Genomic DNA, 5,319 nt, shown 5'->3' on the forward strand with positions numbered 1-5,319 from the left:
TACAACACTTGGGAGTTCCAAGCTCTACGTGGTCAACTCTTATTGTAACAATGGGAGGCGGGTCTTCTCAAGTGGGTCTTACAACACTTGGGAGTTCCAAGCTCTACGTGGTCAACTCTTGTGGTAACAATGGGAGGCGGGTCTTCTCAAGTGCTAGCCAAAATCTTTGTAGCTATTTCTTCTACAAGATGGCAACCATGTTCCTAATGAGAGGTGAAGATGGCAATAGATGGCAATAGATGTAGGAAGCGGCAAAGAGAAGCTTGGAATTGGAGACGCTTGGAAAAAGAAGTTTGTAGACAGAGAAAATTGGATTGTGTATGAGTTGGACATCGAGAAGAGAGTAGAGAAGAAGGTCAAAAGGGTGCAAAGAAGAAATATAGTCAGGAGCGAGTCGTGAAAAAGAGGGACGCTAGAGTGAAGCAGTTCGGCAAAAGAGGGACGCTAGAGTGAAGTAGTTTGGCAAAAGTTAGTGCGACTGTTCTGTGTGAGTAGAAGACAACACAGGTTTTGTGTGAGCAGAAGACAATGCAGGTTTTGTGTGAGTTTTGACTTGAGTTTGCCCAGACATGTTCCCAATGAGAGGTGAAAGGTAAGTGATGTTCTGTGTGAGTAGAAGACAACACAGGTTTTGTGTGAGCAGAAGACAATGCAGGTTTTGTGTGAGTTTTGACTTGAGTTTGCCCAGACATGTTCCCAATGAGAGGTGAAAGGTAAGTGAGTGTGATGGGTTTGGGCTTTCCATAACCCAATAATATCCAAGGTCTTGATCTCATAGTTGGTCCACATGCATCAATCCACCGATCCTACTCATGTTCTTAGGTAATACTTGAATCTCCTTGAACACGTAGTGACATAACCTCATAAGCGTATCTCATCACTTGCTATAAATAAAGTAGGACCTTACACATTCTAAGACTAATAAATGATAATTAACTAAAAGTAGTAAGACATTAGCTTCACAATAATACACTATTGACAATATTCCTTGTACTCTGATTTTCATAAATATTTATTAAAAAAACTAACAATACATTTGGAAGGATGGTGTCCTATTGTGGTAATTTCCAAGGTGTGTGTTCGGTACTTGCCAAAAAAAGGGGTATTCCACCTTCCATAAAAAAGAGACATATGAGATGTAAAAGAACATCGCGTTACTTTCAAAAATCTATCACTTCTCTATGAATGTACAAGTGCCACGTACAAGGTGCTAAATGACAATTAAGTAAAAGTAACAAGACATTAGTTCTCACAATAATACACTATTAACAATATTCCTTGTACTCCTATTCTAATAAAAAATATTAAAAAAAACTAGCAATACATTTGGAAGAGTGGTGCCTTCTTGTGGTGATTCCTTGGTATGTTTTTGGTGTTTTCCACAAAAAAGAGGTATTGCACCTTCGAGAAAAAAGAGACACGTGAGGTGTAAAAGAACATCACACTGCTTTTACGAATCTCTTATTTTTCTATGACTGTACAAGTGGCACATGCAACATGCTAACTAAAAGCAAGAAGAGAGTAGTTTTCACAATAATATAATATTGACAATATTCCTTGTACTTCGATTCTAATAAAAAATATTTTTTAGAATACTAGCAATACATTTGGAAGGGTAGTGCCCTTTTGTGGTAATTTCCATGGTATGTGTTCAGTGCCTGCCACAAAGAGAGGTATTCCACCTTCCAGAAAAAGAGACACATGAGATGTAAAAGAAAAACATCACATTACTTTCAAAAATCTATCAGTTTTCTATGACTGCATAAGTGGCACGTGCAAGGTGCTACAGACGAACCAACACACTACATAATACATATATAAGTCCCTTCATCGTTGCTTACCATCTCGGTGATGGCTCAGAGTTGATGGTTGTCTGGGCGATGGTGCTCAGGACGAGGGGCTATTGTCCACTGCCCAAACTGGCTCTTAACGAGGCCCTTGTTTCTTTCTTGCCACCAGGCTGATGGCAAAAATAGGTCGCGCACGAGAAAGTCAGTTGACTTGTTCACCAATGCAGGGCCTCGGTCAAACACCGAGGCAAACTTTTGCCCAAAGCCCTGGAAGCCATCCAACACGTGAAGGTAGACCTCAAGGTTGTGGTGGAGATTGAGGTTTCGTGTAGAAAAGAAGGCAGGCTTCTGGAGGTGCGGTGAAACATGACTATCGATGCGGAGTTCTTGACCCACGTGGAAATAGGCCCATGGCCACATGTCGAGGAGGAACCCGAAGCCTGCAGCCGCAATAACGCCTGATAGCCCTCTTTCATTCACCCAGAATCCAGGTATCTTAGGCACTGTGTCATGCACATTGACCACCCTCAACACCTTCAACCCCACCTGCTCTACTCTCTGCTTGAAGGCCCAGTTGCCCACCCTAGGCCCTGCAAAAGAGAACACTGTTACCATGGGCCGCTGCCTAGATCCGCCGCTCAGCTCACCTATATTGTTGGCAGATATGTCGTAGCCACTCAACAGAGCCAGTGCCGCCCCAAGACTGTGCCCTGTTATGGTTATGCTCACCTCCTCCGCTTCATACGTCTTCAAAAGCCTCTTGAGCTCCCGTGCCAGCTGCTCCCTGGCGCTCGTCTCATTGAACTTGGACCCCGCCTTCTTGGAAGTGTACAAGCTCAGGAAACCTTTTTCCACCCTCAGCTTTCTCTGGCCAGGCTCAAAGTCCGGACAGATCTGAACATCCGTGAGATTTGCCACCCATTCTGTCTGCATCACTGTGCCCCTCCATGCGACGACGATGTCTCTCCTACCTAGCCGTTTCGTCTCTTTGTCGGTGGTCACCGCCACGTAGCCAATCCAGTTGGAGTCTCCGCTCCATCGCTCCGATGCATCCCTCTCTGAAACGAGGAGGAACTTGGGCAGCTGGATGTCCAAAGGTAGCGGGTCACCTCATAGCCGCAGTCCTCCTTGTCGACCTTTTCAAGAAGATGGCGGGGGCCATATTTACTGCTGCCACAGTAAATTGAGTGAGTGTCAAAGTCGAACGCATCGTAGTTAACCTGCGCGAGCTCACCATAGCGGATGATCTCAGCGCGGAGGGTTGGATCGATCCAGGCTTTGCTATTAATGCTAACGGGAGGGGGCTCCAGTACAGAGCTCATATTAGCGGCTGAGATGATGGTAATGGGCGATCGAAGTAGCAGCTTGTAATGCAAAAGGGGGGGCAGAGGCCGCGCAAAGCTGTGCAGCAAGCTTTTCACTGGATCCGGTGATTAGACCAGAGATGCACAAAACTTATATAGCCAAGAAAAGCCACGTGATTTATTTCTTGAGGCAGGAAAGCCCACAAGAACAGCATAGGTAGTTCTCTCGTCGATCACACACACACATACACAGATTCGTGTTGCGTGAACGCCTCTTTTATTTAATTCTCTTATAAGGCTTGCCTTACGACGTTAAATTCCTCCCCCTTGCGTCTATTTAATGATCAGCATGCCGAGCCACCGAGCTCCCAGTATGGCGGGATCCTCTTGTAATGGATCTCTCTCTTCTCGGAGGTTAATTATAATACTAACCTTAGAATTACTAAGGAAAGCTTTTCAGACACTTAGCTCTAACGTAAGCCATAACAACACATACTTTGGCAAGGCTAAGGTAAGCTCTTAACTTGGATAGGTGGTCAAACATATTTTAAATTAGTAGGTTAAAAATAGATCAAGTTTGGCTCCACAATTAAACACTCTAAACAGACTTGTATATATAAAACTAGTGGGTCTGTTTGTTGAAGTAAGTCTATTAATTCTAGAGGGGTTAATTTTCTATTGTCCCCTTTTTCTCTTCTTGTTATGACTACTACAAGCTCGAAGTTTTCGCACATGCCATTGGTGGTGCATTTGAAGACCCCTCCAAAATTCCTCTTTTGTAACAATGTGTGGGAACTTCACATGGGCCTTCATAGGTTTGGTCTAGTAATGCATGTCATACAGCTCATCCATTGCAAACATTAGCTTCCTTTTAGTTTGTGAACCCCCTGCACATGCCCTTTAGAAGCTGACGATATCTTTTTTGTTAATCCCTATGGTTTGTAAACACTCTCTCTCTCTCTCTCTCTCTCTCTCTTTCTCTCTCTCATAAGTGAGTGGCTCAAAACCACCCTCTCTCTTGTGCGCACATGGCTAACTTAGCCCTCTCTCTTATGCACACACGCTCAACACACAAACTCTCTCTCTTTCTCTCTCTCTCTCTCTCTCTCATATTTTCTTTGTTTTTCTCCCTCCCTTTGTCTCTTTTTGCCTCCAAAATCTCAAAGTACACAAAGGGATTTGTGCCTCTGTTAGCAAAATCATTCTCTAAGAATCACACAAGGGCATCTACGCCTTAGGTGGAGATGGAAATATAACATGGAGATGAGGCCCTTTGGGGGATGCAATGCAAGCATTGCACTACTCATGCATAGGGTTTAAACCTAGGTCCATTCGTTTGGGTAAGGTAAAGTGGCCTGGGTTAGATGACTTGGGCTAGAGCCTGCTAACACTTTTCACACACCTTTAGATTTGAACTTTTAAATCTATCAATCCATGCAACGCTTTCTGAACTCAAAACCTAGACAATTCAATAAATCTCTTGTATATCAATTATGCCTAGTTTCACATGGTAGCACATATTGAATTTTAGTGCCTTATATACTTATCTTTCTTAATTAGATATGCTTTCTTGCATTGTTGTTTTGATCGAAACAATAATTGGATGGCCTCGGCTAGTTTTCTCGGTGTTCTCACCACACCACAACCAAATCTTGCCCTATATAGTGCCCTTTTGATGCCTACGACGACCTTATAATCAACTTGACAAGTTTAAAATAGTCAAGATTATCTTGTCCGAAAAATTCTAATGGAGATGCTTCTATAACACGATGAGCTTCGATCAAGATGCTTAATTGTTGTTCTCCGCATACTATGAACACCCCACCAATTCGCTTCTTTGACTACTTTCTCTAGCCTCATTCCCTTCTTCTCATAGTGTGAGATGTGCATTTGTATGAACACTACTTACTATAAATATGTATGTCTCATGTATGTGTACATGTGGGTGCACATCAAGTGCACATTCATGTGTGTAAGTTCACACATCTCTCTCTCACTTTTCATGTGTGTAGGTTCACCTCTCTCTCTCTCTCTCTCTCTCTCTCTCTCTTCTCTCTCTCTCTCTCTCTCTCTCTCTCTCACACACACACACACATGTATGAATTCGCATGTGCACTCTCTCACACACTTTCTCTCTCTCGCACTACTGCACGTATAGACCCTTGTGCTGAGATAATGTACATGTGTGTGTGTGTGTGTGTGTGTGTGTGTGTGCACATGTGGAC

The 5,319-nt window shown here is 43.4% G+C and overlaps 1 pseudogene; it reads right to left on the reverse strand.

Moving 5' to 3' along the window:
- Positions 1-1,856: 1,856 nt before the first annotated feature.
- Positions 1,857-3,204, reverse strand: LOC147609497 (phospholipase A1-Igamma1, chloroplastic pseudogene; annotated as a pseudogene).
- Between the last annotated feature and the right edge of the window lie 2,115 nt (positions 3,205-5,319).

Source organism: Cibotium barometz, chromosome 51, assembly GCF_041138505.1.
Source record: "Cibotium barometz isolate CiBa-2024 chromosome 51, ASM4113850v1, whole genome shotgun sequence".
In the NCBI taxonomy this organism is placed as follows: Eukaryota; Viridiplantae; Streptophyta; class Polypodiopsida; order Cyatheales; family Cibotiaceae; genus Cibotium; species Cibotium barometz.